Source organism: Oncorhynchus keta, chromosome 21, assembly GCF_023373465.1.
Source record: "Oncorhynchus keta strain PuntledgeMale-10-30-2019 chromosome 21, Oket_V2, whole genome shotgun sequence".
NCBI lineage: Eukaryota > Metazoa > Chordata > Actinopteri > Salmoniformes > Salmonidae > Oncorhynchus > Oncorhynchus keta.
Window position 1 is genome coordinate 40,454,562 of NC_068441.1, and position 17,786 is coordinate 40,472,347.

The window sequence follows — 17,786 nt, forward strand, 5'->3', positions numbered from 1 at the left end:
GGAAGAGATGATAGGATGGAAGAGGAGAGAGTAGCGGGGGAGAGAGAGCGAAGGTTGGGACGGCGCGATACCATCCGAGTAGGGGCAGTGTGGGAAGTGTTGGATGAGAGCGAGAGGGAAAAGGATACAAGGTAGTGGTCGGAGACTTGGAGGGGAGTTGCAATGAGGTTAGTGGAAGAACAGCATCTAGTAAAGATGAGGTCAAGCGTATTGCCTGCCTTGTGAGTAGGGGGGGAAGGTGAGAGGGTGAGGTCAAAAGAGGAGAGGAGTGGAAAGAAGGAGGCAGAGAGGAATGAGTCAAAGGTAGACGTGGGGAGGTTAAAGTATCCCAGAACTGTGAGAGGTGAGCCGTCCTCGGGAAAGGAGCTTATCAAGGCATCAAGCTCATTGATGAACTCTCCGAGGGAACCTGGAGGGCGATAAATGATAAGGATGTTAAGCTTGAAAGGGCTGGTAACTGTGACAGCGTGGAATTCAAAGGAGGCAATAGACAGATGGGTAAGGGGAAAAAGAGAGAAAGACCACTTGGGAGAGATGAGGATCCCGGTGCCACCACCCCGCTGACCAGAAGCTCTCGGGGTGTGCGAGAACACGTGGGCGGACGAGGAGAGAGCAGTAGGAGTAGCAGTGTTATCTGTAGTGATCCATGTTTCCGTCAGTGCCAAGAAGTCAAGGGACTGGAGGGAGGCATAGGCTGAGATGAACTCTGCCTTGTTGGCCGCAGATCGGCAGTTCCAGAGGCTACCGGAGACCTGGAACTCCACGTGGGTCGTACGCGCTGGGACCACCAGATTAGGGTGGTCGCGGCCACGCGGTGTGGAGCGTTTGTATGGTCTGTGCAGAGAGGAGAGAACAGGGATAGACAGACACATAGTTGACAGGCTACAGAAAAGGCTACGCTAATGCAAGGAAATTGGAATGACAAGTGGACTACACGTCTCGAATGTTCAGAAAGTTAAGCTTACGTAGCAAGAATCTTATTGACTAAAATGATTAAAATGATACAGTACTGCTAAAGTAGGCTAGCTGGCAGTAGCTGCGTTGTTGGCACTACACTAATCAAGTCGTTCCGTTGAGTGAAATAATTTCTACAGTGCTGCTATTCGGGGGCTAGCTGGCTAGCTAGCAGTGTTGTTTACGTTACGTTGAGTTAAAAGAACGACAATAGCTGGCTAGCTAACCTAGGAAATCGGTCTAGACTACACAATAATCTTTGAAACAAAGACGGCTATGTAGCTAGCTATGTAGCTAGCTACGATCAAACAAATCAAACCGTTGTACTGTAATGAAATGAAAATGTGATACTCCCTGACCGGTGATTGAATTCGAATCAGTAAACGTGTGGTGACGTTGGCTAGCTGTTAGCTGTTAGCTGTTGGCTAGCTAGCAGAGTCTCCTACGTTAAGGACGACAAATAGCTGGCTAGCGAACCTCAGTGAATTAAGATAATCACTCCAAGGCTACACACACTAAACTACACAATTATCTTGGAAACAAAGACAGCTATGTAGCTAGCTAACACTGAACTAATCAAGTTGTACAGTTGAGTGAATAGCACTACAGTGATGCTAATCTGTGTGCGTTAGCTAGCGTTGCTAGCTCCTGGGCGAATAGCAGTGAAGGCTACGTTAGGGCGACGAAATACGAAATACGATAATTATGCAATTATCTCTGATACAAGGACGGCTATGTAGCTAGCTAAGAAGAATTGCTAAGATTATGTAGATAGCTAACAGTAAACTAATCAAGTCGTACAGTTGAGTGAATAGCACTACAGTGATGCTAATCTGTGTGCGTTAGCTAGCGTTAGCTAGCTCCTGGGCGAATAGCAGTGAAGGCTACGTTAGGGCGACGAAATACGATAATTATGCAATTATCTCTGATACAAGGACGGCTATGTAGCTAGCTAAGAAGAATTGCTAAGATTAGACAAATCAACCGTTGTACTATAATGAAATGTAATGAAAAAGTTATACAACCTGCAGAGCGAAGTGCGAATGCGACCGCTCGCTCCAACCGGAACCGGAAATAGACAAATGACCCCAAGCATACTTCCAAAGGTGTGGCAAAATAGCTTAAGGACAACAAAGCTAAGGTATTGGAGTGCCAATCACAAAGCCCTGACCTCAATCCTATAGAAAATTTGTGGGCAGAACTGAAAAAGCATGTGCGAGTAAGGAGGCCTACAAACCTGACTCAGTTACACCAGGAGGAATGGGCCAAAATTAACCCAATTTATTATGGGAAGCTTGTGGAAGGCTACCCAAAATGTTTGACCCAAGTTAAACAATTTAAAGACAATGCTTCCAAATACTAATTGAGTGTATGTAAACACATTCTTAAAATAAAGTGGTGATCATAACTGACCTAAAACAGGGAATTTTTACTCAGATTAAATGTCAGGAATTGTGAAAAACTGAGTTTAAATGTATTTGGCTAAATTGTATGTAAACTTCCAACTTCAACTGTACATACCAGGCACAGCCCTAGTCTATACATACCAGGCACAGCCCTAGTCTATACATACCAGGCACAGCCCTAGTCTATACATACCAGGCACAGCCCTAGTCTATACATACCAGGCACAGCCCTAGTCTATACATACCAGGCACAGCCCTACTCTATACATACCAGGCACAGCCCTACTCTATACATACCAGGCACAGCCCTACTCTATACATACCAGGCACAGCCCTACTCTATACATACCAGGCACAGCCCTACTCTATACATACCAGGCACAGCCCTACTCTATACATACCAGGCACAGCCCTACTCTATACATACCAGGCACAGCCCTACTCTATACATACCAGGCACAGCCCTACTCTATACATACCAGGCATAGCCTTACTCTATACATACCAGGCACAGCCCTACTCTATACATAGCATTTCTATCGGCAACATTTAGAACGTTTCACCTCACTGAAGACACCCCCCCCATCATAACCGTCAGAGTCTGATGACATACCAAAGGCCATGACCGGTCCCTTCAAAAAACACCGGTAACAATGGATGATGGGTCGATCAACTGGAACAACCACATTCCTCAAGCACTCACTTGGGATGGTTTATAGGGGAACTGAGAGAGGGAAGGAAAGAGAAAGAGAGAAAGCACAACACACCAATCACAAGTTACACAGCCCATTTAATAGGAATGCAGCGCTCAACAATAGACACCTGTTGCCCAATTCAATTCAATCATATCACCTCCGTCTGCATTGATTCATGTTTGGGCCCTAGTGGTCACATGGCTGTTCCTTAACCAAATCACTCCCACCATCTAGAAGGGAGCATGCGTGTGCATCACATGCACAACAATTGACTTGAATCATTGAATCAGCAATAACTAACACTGAGAAGTCTGATGTTATGTATTCCCCCTTCTCCAGTGTCCACCCCCTTTTCCCCAGTGAGCTGGTATAGTCCTGACCTCAATGACAGGTCCTGGGGTGGATGTAACCACGTATGCAGAACGAATGGTGGGGTTGTCAAAGGCCAGCCTTCCACCTTAAAGAGGGATCTGTCTAACCTTTGACCTTCCCTCCTCCCCCACTCTCGGTATTCCCCGCAATCCTCCCCGTCTCCGCATTGACTCCCCAGCAATAATTATTCCCAGATTTTTAGGGAGGGCGGGGTGTATGCCCATGAGTGGAGTGGTATCCCCTAAAGGAATTAGCGTAGTCAATGTTCTGTGCGACATGGCTGGAGTGGCTTTTCACTTCACAAGCTAAAGGAGAAGGGCAGGAGGGAGGGCGGATGGGAAAGAGGGGGGGATCTTATGATCATCCTGAAGCACGTTTCCCTCAAGGAGAAACAGAGAGCCTCCAAATCTCCTCAGAACTTTGGCTAATGAAGTGTTCACATCAGTTAACAAAGTGTTTCCCAATCCGTTCATCAGAGACCCACAGCCATTGCACTTGTGTATTCTACTCCAGAAGTAGTGCACCTGATTCAACAAATAGGATTGAAGATTAGTTGACCAAATGAATCAGGTGTGTTAGTGCTGGAACAAAACCAAATACCTGCAACGGCACTGGGTCTCCTTTCAATAGGATGGAAACATGTCTTTGACCCACAAACCATTGGAAACCTTTGCATCGCTTTGCATTAGGGTGAGGCGAAGGCTGTTTAGCAAATTAGCGGTAGCCTTAAGGTGGAAAAAAATTATCTGGTAACATACAGTATCTGTGGTCGACCAACACTTTGTTTTTGCAATATTTAAACCATATTGAACGTTTCATTATATATTTATTATTTATTTGAGGCTAAATAGATTTTATTGATGTATTATATTAAGTTAAAATAAGTGTTAATTCAGTATTGTTGTAATTGTCATTATTACAAATCAAAAAATACAATTAAAATCGGCTGAATAATCGGTATCGGATTTTTATGGTCCTCCAATAAACAGTATAGGCTTGAAAAATGAGAATCGGTCGATCTCGACATCAGTCCAGCTGGGAGAACCCACGGGGTGTGCAGTGTTTTCCCCACTTACATTTCTGATTCAAATAGTCAAATGGCTTGATGACTAGTTGAATCCGTTAGAGCTGAGCAAGAACAAAAAAAAGGTGCAGATCCCATGGAGTGAATGGAGTTGAGAAACACTTAGAGTGGAGTTGGGGTCTAGTTCCAGATAGAACCTGACTGACTGCGCATCCCTTCCACGCGGTGCTCTTATCTAAAGTTTATCTACAGTTCGCTCCGCAGAACAGTCAGTGCTTGGAATTGCAGATATTCATTCCTCAGGCAGAGATAGACACAACAGAGAGATTAGGAGCAAAACGTCACCACGAGTTTAGCTAGTGTGGTGGGAGCCTGGAACATGAACTAGTGATTCTAATCTACATTACTGGGAAAAAGAAATGAATCTTCCAGTGGCTATCACCAACTTCCAGGAATTCATTCATTCATTTAACCAACACCACAGCTAGAATTGGTATCAACTATTTCACTGTGAAGTGACTGGTCTTTTTAACACCTACCCACACACCTAACTACCTGACGCAGGCCACTTCTGAGGAAACAAAATGAATAAATTAACACTTGTGTACCAGATGTACATACACAGGTGCTGGCTTTAGAGTGGGTGGCGTGCATGTGTACAATTCTACACACTCTGCTTCTCTCTCTCACACACTGCCTGAAGGCAAAGCAGTGATCATGAAGTGCTTTGAGAGACTAGTCAAGGACCATATCACCTCCACCCTACCTGACACCCTAGACCCACTCCAATTTGCTTACCGCCCAAATAGGTCCACAGACGATGCAATCTCAACCACACTGCACACTGCCCTAACCCATCTGGACAAGAGGAATACCTATGTGAGAATGCTGTTCATCAACTACAGCTCGGCATTTAACACCATAGTGCCCTCCAAGCTCGTCATCAAGCTCGAGACCCTGGGTCTCAACCCAGCCCTGTGCAACTGGGTACTGGACTTCCTGACGGGCCGCCCCCAGGTGGTGAGGGTCGGCAACAACATCTCCACCCCGCTGATCCTCAACACGGGGGCCCCACAAGGGTGCGTTCTGTGCCCTCTCCTGTACTCCCTGTTCACTCACGACTGCGTGGCCACGCACGCCTCCAACTCAATCATCAAGTTTGCGGACGACACAACAGTGGTAGGCTTGATTACCAACAACGACAAGACGGCCTACAGGGAGGAGGTGAGGGCCCTCGAAGTGTGGTGTCAGGAAAATAACCTCACACTCAACGTCAACAAAACTAAGGAGATGATTGTGGACTTCAGGAAACAGCAGAGGGAACACCCCCCTATCCACATTGATGGAACAGTAGTGGAGAGGGTAGTAAGTTTTAAGTTCCTCGGCATACACATCACAGACAAACTGAATTGGTCCACCCACACAGACAGCATCGTGAAGAAGGCGCAGCAGCGCCTCTTCAACCTCAGGAGGCTGAAGAAATTCGGCTTGTCACCAAAAGCACTCAAACTTCTACAGATGCACAATCGAGAGCATCCTGTCGGGCTGTATCACCGCCTGGTACGGCAACTGCTCCGCCCACAACCGTAAGGCTCTCCAGAGGGTAGTGAGGTCTGCACAACGCATCACCGGGGGCAAACTACCTGCCCTCCAGGACACCTACACCACCTGATGTCACAGGAAGGCCATAAAGATCATCAAGGATAACAACCACCCGAGCCACTGCCTGTTCACCCCGCTATCTTCCAGAAGGAGAGGTCAGTACTGAAAAACAGAAGGCGAGAGACTGAAAAACAGCTTCTATCTCAAGGCCATCAGACTGTTAAACAGCCACCACTAACATTGAGTGGCTGCTGCCAACACACTGACTCAACTCCAGCCACTTTAATAATGGGAATTAATGGGAAATGATGTATCACTAGCCACTTTAAACAATGCTACCTAATATAATGTTTACATACCCTACATTATTCATCTCATATGTATATGTATATACTGTACTCTATATCATCTACTGCATCTTTATGTAATACATGTATCACTAGCCACTTTAACTATGCCACTTTGTTTACATACTCATCTCATATGTATATACTGCACTCAATACCATCTACTGTATCTTGCCTATGCCGCTCTGTACCATCACTCATTCATATATCCTTATGTACATATTCTTTATCCCCTTACACTTGTGTCTATAAGGTAGTAGTTTTGGAATTGTTAGCTAGATTACTTGTTGGTTATTACTGCATTGTCGGAACTAGAAGCACAAGCATTTCGCTACACTCGCATTAACATCTGCTAACCATGTGTATGTGACAAATAAAATTATTTGATTTGATGTTACCTCCCTCAAAAGAGCCTTCCCGTCTCTCCTTTACGTCGCCACACCTCACCTGATTTATAGGGGCATGGCGGCCATGCTTTCCCTGGGCAAGTGGCTCTAAAAGGCCCAGCACTGCGTTCTATTTGTCTTATTTACAGGCTCGTGAATTATTTAAATTCCCCTCTGTAAATAAAACAAACTAAGAGAGGGCGAGGCCCAAGGCAGGTACTGCAGAGGAGATGAGGCAATTTTGAAGCGAGCCTGCTGCACCATTAACATTAATTGCAACAATAAATGCCTGCGTGCTTATGTAAACTATTCTCCATTTAATCTTCCCCACAGAGGAGACCTGAGAAATAGGAAGGCAGACACAAACTAAGGCCTTTTTAGTTCTGTATGTTGCACAGAAAATGTGGTGCTTCAACAAAAGCCACACACACAACGACTCCACTGAGCACTACAAGCAACCACTAGGCTCCCCCAACCTTTTTGAAAATATCATCAACAGCAGCAGCATCAACAGCAGCAGCATCATCAACAGCAGCAGCAGAAGCAGAAGCAACAGCAACAGCAGCAGCATCAACAGCATTCTAACATCTACCAATATTCTTGGTCCTTCATGGTCCTTCTGTGGCTCAGTTGGTAGAGCATGGCGCTTGTAACGCCAGGGTAGTGGGTTCGATTCCCGGGACCACCCATACGTAGAATGTATGCACACATGACTGTAAGTCGCTTTGGATAAAAGCGTCAGCTAAATGGCATTTTTTTTATTTTTTTTTTTTTTTTTTTTTTTTTTTTTTTTTCATGAAGACCTACGTTCACTGTTTTTGGCAATTAATGGTTTTCCAGGGATTCAATATTTGCTCTGGTGGAGGACTTCCATCTCCTGAATTAAAAACTTGATTAACGCAAAGAACTGTGCTTTGGGAAACCCTGGGTTCTGTTTATTAAGCACCAAATTTAAGGAAACAGACTGAAACGAGGGATTAACTGGTCCAAAAAGAAACATGCGTTTCCGCTTTCCATGTCAAAACGATTGCCCTCCTGAAAAAGACCCTGGCTTCGGGGTGTGTGGGATTGCAGGTTGGCAATTACTCTTCCTCCAGATGTCTGAATGGTAACTTTAACCGGTGACTTCCTGATCGATACACTACCTGGACAGCTCCATTGACCGACTGTTCCCTCAGCAGAGGAAGAAGGGAAGCTTTTTTGTCATTTGATGGGCCAAGTGGTGCCTGTGTAACTGATCTGAAATGGCTAGCTAGTTAGCTGGGTGCGCGCTAATAGCGTTTCAATCGGTGACGTCACTCGCTCTGAGACCTTGAAGTAGTTGTTCCCCTTGCTCTGCAAGGGCTGCGGCTTTTGTGGAGCGATGGGTAACGATGCTTCGTGGGAGGCAGTTGTAGATGTGTCCCTGGTTCAAGCCCAGGTAGGGGCGAGGAGAGGAACGGAAGCTATACTGTTACACTGGCAATTCTATAGTGCCTATAAGAACATCCAATAGTCAAAGGTATATATATAATACAAATGGTAGAGAGAGAAATAGTCCTATAATTCCTATAATAACTTCAACCTAAAACTTCTTACCTGGGAATATTGAAGACTCATGTTAAAAGGAACCACCAGCTTTCATATGTTCTGAGCAAAGAACTTAAACGTTAGCTTTCTTACATGGCACATATTGCACTTTTACTTTCTTCTCCAACACTTTGTTTTTGCATTATTTAAACCAAATTGAGGAACAGAGAGAGGAAAGAGTGAGGGAGGGGAAGAGAGAGAGAAGCGGAGGAAAGAGTGAGGGAAGGGAAGAGAGAAGCGGAGGAACAGAGAGAGGAAAGAGTGAGGGAAGGGAAGAGAGAAGCAGAGGAACAGAGAGGAAAGAGAAGCGGAGGAACAGAGAAGCTGAGGAACAGAGAAGCAGAGGAACAGAGAGAGGAAAGAGTGAGGGAAGGGAAAAGAGAAGCGGAACAGAGAGAGGAAAGAGAAGCGGAGGAACAGAGAGAGGAAAGAGTGAGGGAAGGGAAGAGAGAAGCGGAGGAACAGAGAGAAGAAAGAGTGAGGGAAGGAAAGAGAGAAGCGGAGGAACAGAGAGAGGAAAGAGTGAGGGAAGGTAAGAGAGAAGCGGAGGAACAGAGAGAGGAAAGAGTGAGGGAAGGGAAGAGAGAAGCGGAGGAACAGAGAGAGGAAAGAGTGAGGGAAGGGAAGAGAGAAGCGGAGGAACAGAGAGAGGAAAGAGTGAGGGAAGGGAAGAGAGAAGCGGAGGAACAGAGAGAGGAAAGAGTGAGGGAAGGGAAGAGAGAAGCGGAGGAACAGAGAGAGGAAAGAGTGAGGGAAGGGAAGAGAGAAGCGGAGGAACAGAGAGAAGAAAGGGTGAGGGAAGGGAAGATAGAAGCGGAACAGAGAGAGGAAAGAGTGAGGGAAGGGAAGAGAGAAGCGGAGGAACAGAGAGAGGAAAGAGTGAGGGAAGGGAAGAGAGAAGCGGAGGAACAGAGAGAGGAAAGGGTGAGGGAAGGGAAGAGAGAAGCGGAGGAACAGAGAGAGGAAAGAGTGAGGGAAGGGAAGAGAGAAGCGGAACAGAGAGAGGAAAGAGAGAAGCGGAGGAACAGCGAGAAGAAAGAGTGAGGGAAGGGAAGAGAGAAGCGGAGGAACAGAGAGAGGAAAGAGTGAGGGAAGGGAAGAGAGAAGCGGAGGAACAGAGAGAGGAAAGAGTGAGGGAAGGGAAGAGAGAAGCGGAGGAACAGAGAGAGGAAAGAGTGAGGGAAGGGAAGAGAGAAGCGGAGGAACAGAGAGAAGAAAGGGTGAGGGAAGGGAAGAGAGAAGCGGAACAGAGAGAGGAAAGAGAGAAGCGGAGGAACAGCGAGAAGAAAGAGTGAGGGAAGGGAAGAGAGAAGCGGAGGAACAGAGAGAGGAAAGAGTGAGGGAAGGGAAGAGAGAAGCGGAACAGAGAGGAGGAAAGGAACAGAGAAGCGGAGGAACAGAACAGAGAAGAAAAAGAAGGGTGAGGGAAGGGAAGAAAGAGAAGCGGAGGAACAGAGAGAAGAAAGAGTGAGGGAAGGGAAGAGAGAGCGGAGGAGGAGAAGAAAGGTGAGGGAAGGGAAGAGAGAAGCGGAGGAACAGAGAGAGGAAAGAGAGAAGCGGAGGAACAGCGAGAAGAAAGAGTGAGGGAAGTGAAGAGAGAAGTGGAGGAACAGAGAGAAGAAAGGGTGAGGGAAGGGAAGAGAGAAGCGGAGGAACAGAGAGAAGAAAGGGTGAGGGAAGGGCTAAAGATTTAACGACAACCCACCTCCAAGCCTCGACTTGGCCCACAACCCCAAAAACACAACAGCTCCACCGGTATGTATAGAAAAGCAGATATTCCATTACGCTCTATTGAGGAAGCCTCAATCATCTTTAAAGGAGGGCCGAACTTCCTGATTTGGTCTTGATTTTCAGCAGGTTCATAAAGAAATGCAGCGGCCATGATTAAAGCCAAATGAGAGTTGTCTGGGGGGGGTTAGCGTGGGTGTCTCATGTGTGTGCTCGCACGTGGCAAGTGTTTGCACATTCACTCTGCCAAAACAGTACACAGTTACAGTCACTCATCCTTCTAGATAACTTGAAATGTCTAACCAGGTCTTCAGCCAGATGATGTGAAACTGAGGCAAAGTTTGTCAGGATTGAGATAAACCCAACATGAGGAAAACTATTACGGTACCCTTAACTCTGTTACATACCATGTTTTCCAATCAACTCACAAATCTCAGTTTTGGATGAGACTGACTTCATGACCAAAATTATCCTTCTGACACTTTGTAGTACATTTGGACACTATAATAAGTGACAGATTTGACCTAATGAGCCGAAACCCACAACTAAGAGAAGTTCAAACAGAGAGAGGGGAAGTGGAGATTCCAAAATGTGGAAATCGTGCCAGAACTAAGAACATGATGAAAGTAGGGGCACTCTGCAGAGGGAAAACACACAGCACTGACAGTAGGAAAAGAGAGAGGGCCTGAAGGAAGATCCAGGGAAAGCGAAAGAGTGGGAGAATAACAGCAAGAGAGTAAGAAACAGAACGAGTGAACAAGAGGGAGAGATTTTTATTTTATTTATCAGGATGAGGTTGTCACACTGGTTTAAAATGTCTGGCAGTCAAGGTGCCCTGAAAAGAGACCAATATGCACATGCACGCGCACACACACACACCGGAGACCAAAATGCACACACATACACACAGGAGACCAAGCAGAAACGCCCAGCAACACACACACACACACACACACACACACACACACACACACACACACACACACACACGAGATCGAAATGCACACACATACACACAGGAGACCAACGCGCGCGCACACGCACACACACACACACACAAACACACGACCAACACGCGTGTGCACACACACACGAGACCAACACGCGCACACACACAACCAACACGCGCACACACACACAACCAACACGCACACACACACACACCATGCTAGACCAACACACACACACACAAACAACGCGCGCGCACGATCATCCTGCACACGCACTACCAACGTGCGCATGCACATGACCATCACAAATGCACGCACACACACACACACACACACACACACACACACACACACACACACACACACACACACACACACACACACACACCATGCTAGACCAACACACAAACAACGCGCGTGCACGATCATCCTGCACACGCACTACCAACGTGCGCATGCACATGACCATCACACGTGCACGCGCACACACACACACACACACACACACACACACACACACACACACACACACACACACACAGCGTGGGCGTATGTACACACACGACCAGAGCGGGCGTACACACACACGACCAGCACGCGCGCGCGTACACACACACGACCAGCACGCGCGCGCGTACACACACACGACCAGCACGCGCGCGCGTACACACACACGACCAGCACGCGTGCGCGGACATACACACGACCAGCACGCGCGCGTGTACACACACACGACCAGCACGCACGCACGCACGCACGCACGCACGCACGCACACACACAACCAAGACGAGAGACCAACATGCACACGACCATCGCGCACGCGCACACACACACACACACAAGACCATCACAAGTGGGCGTACACACACGCACACGACCATCACACGCACACACACACACACACACAAGACCATCACAAGCGGGCGTACACACACGACCAACACGCGCGCGGGTGTACACACACACACACACACACACACACACACACACACACACACACACACACACACACACACACACACACACACACGACCAGCGTGGGCGTATGTACACACACGACCAGAGCGGGCGTACACACACACGACCAGCACGCGCGTGCGCACACACACACACACACACACACACACACACACACACACACACACACACACACACACACACACACACACGACCAGCACGCGCGCGCGGACACACACGACCAGCGCACACGCGCGTGGGACACACACACGACCAGCACGCGCGCGCGGACATACACACGACCAGCGCACACGCGCGTGGAGACACACACACACGACCAGCGCGGGCGTGCGTACACACACACGACCAGCGCGGGCGTGCGTACACACACACACGACCAGCCCGGGCGTACACACACACGACCAGCGGGCGTACGTACACACACACACGACCAGCGCGGGCGTACACACACACACGACCAGCGCGGGCGTATATATATATATATATATATATATATACATACATACACACACACACGACCAAAACACACCCACACACGACCAAAACACACCCACAAACGACCAAAACACACCCACACACGACCAAAACACACCCACACGACCAAAACACACACACACGACCAAAACACACACACACACACACACACACACACACACACACACGACCAAAACACACCCACACACGACCAAAACACACACACACACGACCAAAACACACACACACGACCAAAAACACACACACACACACACAACCAAAACACACCCACACAACCAAAACACACACACACAACCAAAACACACCCACACACAACCAAAACACACCCACACACGACCAAAACACACCCACACACGACCAAAACACACCCACACACGACCAAAACACACCCACACACGACCAACACTACACACATACACTGGAGGAAAGTACTGGCTACTGAGTCACTGCCCATTCGCACTACAGAATCAAGTTAGAAAGTAGGTCAACTGCAGCAAGTATGTGCTCATGATAATGGTTCTCCTCATTCCAGTTGATAGCAACACAAGATCAGTGAAATGCCATCCAATAAAAAAAATAGACCAACACTGGTCTTATTGAGGCAGATTTGTATCATAACATGTCGAGGGTGGTGGATTCCTAATCATTTTCTCAACGTTATTTGCGATGCCACACTAGGGACACGTATGATGAGATGAAATGTGAGGATCCACACATAATTAATTTATGACAGGCAGTGGTAGACTTGGACCGGAATAAGTGTCGGTACTCAGTTGGGGTTTCTGTACCTTTTATATTTAGATGCAGGAGCTCCACAACACTTTTGAGCTATAAGAGGAACAAGAGCTCAAGCAGTAGAACATTTGAGATGCCGGTAGTCAGCTCCGGTGAGCTCCTGCCCAAGTCAAGCACTGATGGGGTCAAGCCATGGAGTCATAACTACACTATTCCTTCAAAGATGTCCATATGGGGCAGATACAGCTACTGTGTAAGTGAGAAGAAAAATACAACCTTAGCAGATATTGCATTTATGAAGCAAAACATCAGGTTCAATGTATCAAATTCCCCTCAGAAGATTGTCCAACAACTTGGTAAGACGTGCAGGTGAGTCGGGCTAAAGATGAAGAACCAACCAGTCTGTCATTCAGTGATTTACAAGCCAAAGCCATGCCAACCCTATGACTGATTAGTGTCGGCGATATTAAACTAGAACCGCCTACTAAACAAGCATTTGTTTCAGGTTTGATATCCTTCATAATTGACATGCGAATAGGTGTCATAGCCTTTAACCACCAAGCCAATGTTGGTTGCCTTGAATTGTAAAACTGGGGGCAAGGACAAGACAAATTCATCACAACAGATTTAAATGCCTTTGCTTTTATATAAATTCACATTTGGTCAGGGGGAAAATATATATGTATTTGAATTGGTGAATGATGTATTTTTGACGTGTAATTTGCTCACAAGAATAATACTGAAAAAGTATTGAACAAATGCAATAGAGAAGCCTATAGCAGCGCATATTCAAGAGGACTTTCGGTGCATGGGGTAGACCAACACACCCACAGACAACTCTCATCCTTCGATTACTCCTCAATATGCAATTATTGCTGTTGAAACAAAGCCTTCAAATTGCCTCTCACTAGTCAGCAGATTATGGCTCTTTTCACACACCATTTTTCATTATTTTAAAGTTAATAGGGTACTCATTTTTTTTGCTCCTAAGCCGCACACTGGTTCACATGAGAAATGCTACACCCCCTTACCTCCATTTAGGCTGCATTTAGACAATTCCGATATGTTTTCAAATAATTGGTCTTTTAAACAAATCACAGATTCTTTCACATAATATATTGTTCAGAGCTGATCTGATCGGTCAAAAATATCAGAATTGGGCTGCCTGTCTAAACGCAGCCTAAGTAGCGTAGAACGACTAAGAAGTAACCCCATACATGAGAGCATGCCGCGAATTTCAATGTAAAGACAAACACGAGCCACACATGCCTCCCCACTCACCGCCCAAGAAGGACTTTTCCAGGCGACAGTATCTGTCTGTCAGTGAATAGCTATAATTATGTAGTCTATGGAGACATTCCTTCTCAAAAACGCAATGCAACAGCATTCCCTTTACTATGAGGTAACTAATACACAAGTCTTCTTTCCCGTTTTGAAACTATAGGTCCTTGCCCATGTTTGTTCAAATATAAAAACAAAACGGATATAAGGATGTTAGGAAAGGACGCGTGATGAAACATCGGTTAATTCAGTTATGACGTAGAGTGCCCAATTAGGCTCGAACTCTTCTGCTCAGTTTATTGAAGTATCCTATGCGCTTGTACTGTAGCACAGTAACTGGATGCATCCACACACCTAACACACAACCTTGCCAACGACACAATATCCGCAGTTCTCACTTCGGTGTTGATCAACCCTTCAACTGGTTGAATTGGGCTACATAAAAACACATATACACACATTTATATTTATATATATAACTGTTGTATGCGCATCCAAGATAGCATACAAAACAACTAATTGTGAAGTGCAATAGGCTACACAGGTAAATAGACGGGTTACCAAAGCGCAACCAGTTGTTCGCCTAGTACAAGGGCTGTTTGGAAATCACAAGCTTCAAACTTGCAGTCAGACGCAAATGTTAAACAGACAAGACAAACTGTCAACATGGGAGCGAAAACACCCACATTTGTCAACCCCCCCAAAAACGTTTATCTCATTCAAACAACGCACAAATTGATCTGGATAGGCCTACTTACAAATTCAAGTGATCCTTGGGTTAGATATCCATGCCTTGATTAAATTCCAAAACTTAAGGACATTTTCACTCGTGACGGACTACGAGTGCGCTCACCATGCCGGCTCCCTTCCTGTGAATGGAGAGGAATGCAGCTCGAGGCTTCCAGTGAGAAGCCAGCCTCGATGTGAGCAAGTAGCGCGTGGATATGCGCTGTCTTGTCCCAATACGTTGTATGGTCCACAGAGGGCGTCAGCGAGTCGGCTTGTGGCCACAGCATGTAATTGGCAAAACAATCTCACATTCTTGGTCTTTGATCTCGTTTCATAAAATGAGAGAGAAATTTTCTCTGGGTGGAGGTGTGGAATGAATAAGGTTAGGCAATATGAATACCAAATTACCAGTCTACATTTTTCTTTGTCAATAAGGTTGTTCAAACAGGGTTCATTACAGACCTGTCTATAGAAAATGTTCTTTAAGACAGTAGAAGTGACTTTAAAACCTGAAATGTTAATATTCATACATAGTCTCACAGAATCTCAACATCTTACAAAGTGTGTATTGGGCACAGTTCCATGGGTCCCTCGGCAAGGAAGCTTTTGGAATAGCTGAGTTATTCCAACAACCACCTGGCTCTGCGTGTGTGAGCATGCGTGTAAGTGCATAAACAGAGGATAAACAGAGGATAAACAGAGGTAGTAAACAGAGGATAAACAGAGGATAAACAGAGGATAAACAGAGGATAAACAGAGGATAAACAGAGGTAGTAAACAGAGGATAAACAGAGGTAGTAAACAGAGGATAAACAGAGGATAAACAGAGGTAGTAAACAGAGGATAAACAGAGGATAAACAGAGGTAGTAAACAGAGGATAAACAGAGGGAGTAAACAGAGGATAAACAGAGGATAAACAGAGGATAAACAGAGGATAAACAGAGGATAAACAGAGGATAAACAGAGGATAAACAGAGGTAGTAAACAGAGGATAAACAGAGGATAAACAGAGGTAGTAAACAGAGGATAAACAGAGGGAGTAAACAGAGGATAAACAGAGGATAAACAGAGGATAAACAGAGGATAAACAGAGGTAGTAAACAGAGGATAAACAGAGGATAAACAGAGGATAAACAGAGGATAAACAGAGGATAAACAGAGGTAGTAAACAGAGGATAAACAGAGGTAGTAAACAGAGGATAAACAGAGGATAAACAGAGGATAAACAGAGGATAAACAGAGGTAGTAAACAGAGGATAAACAGAGGATAAACAGAGGATAAACAGAGGATAAACAGAGGATAAACAGAGGTAGTAAACAGAGGATAAACAGAGGATAAACAGAGGTAGTAAACAGAGGATAAACAGAGGGAGTAAACAGAGGATAAACAGAGGATGAACAGAGGATAAACAGAGGATAAACAGAGGTAGTAAACAGAGGATAAACAGAGGATAAACAGAGGATAAACAGAGGATAAACAGAGGATAAACAGAGGATAAACAGAGGTAGTAAACAGAGGATAAACAGAGGATAAACAGAGGTAGTAAACAGAGGATAAACAGAGGTAGTAAACAGAGGATAAACAGAGGATAAACAGAGGTAGTAAACAGAGGATAAACAAAGGTAGTAAACAGAGGATAAACAGAGGATAAACAGAGGTAGTAAACAGAGGATAAACAGAGGTAGTAAACAGAGGATAAACAGAGGTAGTAAAGAGAGGATAAACAGAGGTAGTAAACAGAGGCTTAAACAGAGGATAAACAGAGGTAGTAAACAGAGGATAAACAGAGGATAAACAGAGGATAAACAGAGGATAAACAGAGGTAGTAAACAGAGGATAAACAGAGGTAGTAAACAGAGGATAAACAGAGGATAAACAGAGGAGAAACAGAGGTAGTAAACAGAGGATAAACAGAGGATAAACAGAGGATAAACAGAGGATAAACAGAGGTAGTAAACAGAGGATAAACAGAGGTAGTAAACAGAGGATAAACAGAGGATAAAGAGAGGATAAACAGAGGTAGTAAACAAAGGATAAACAGAGATAGTAAACAGAGGATAAACAGAGGATAAACAGAGGATAAACAGAGGATAAACAGAGGTAGTAAACAGAGGATAAACAGAGGATAAACAGAGGATAAACAGAGGATAAACAGAGGTAGTAAACAGAGGATAAACAGAGGATAAACAGAGGTAGTAAACAGAGGATAAACAGAGGATAAACAGAGGTAGTAAACAGAGGATAAACAGAGGTAGTAAACAGAGGATAAACAGAGGTAGTAAAGAGAGGAGAAACAGAGGTAGTAAACAGAGGATAAACAGAGGATAAACAGAGGTAGTAAACAGAGGATAAACAGAGGATAAACAGAGGATAAACAGAGGTAGTAAACAGAGGATAAACAGAGGATAAACAGGATAAACAGAGGTAGTAAACAGGGGATAAACAGAGGTAGTAAACAGAGGATAAACAGAGGATAAACAGAGGATAAACAGAGGATAAACAGAAGATAAACAGAGGTAGTAAACAGAGGAT

At 45.4% G+C, this 17,786-nt stretch overlaps 1 protein-coding gene across 5 annotated transcripts in view; it reads right to left on the reverse strand.

Annotated features, from left to right (window-relative positions):
* Window positions 1-15,473, reverse strand: part of LOC118399705 (plexin-A1-like) — a 365,392-nt gene extending 349,919 nt beyond the window's left edge. For 2 of the 5 annotated variants that reach the window (XM_052473928.1, XM_052473930.1), the window contains exon 1: window positions 15,282-15,472. The gene's annotated coding sequence lies outside the window, so the exon portion shown is untranslated. Of the gene's footprint in view, window positions 1-15,281 lie in introns of all 5 variants that reach the window. The other 3 variants (XM_052473929.1, XM_052473931.1, XM_052473927.1) reach the window with 2 other exon arrangements.
* Window positions 15,474-17,786: the final 2,313 nt, after the last annotated feature.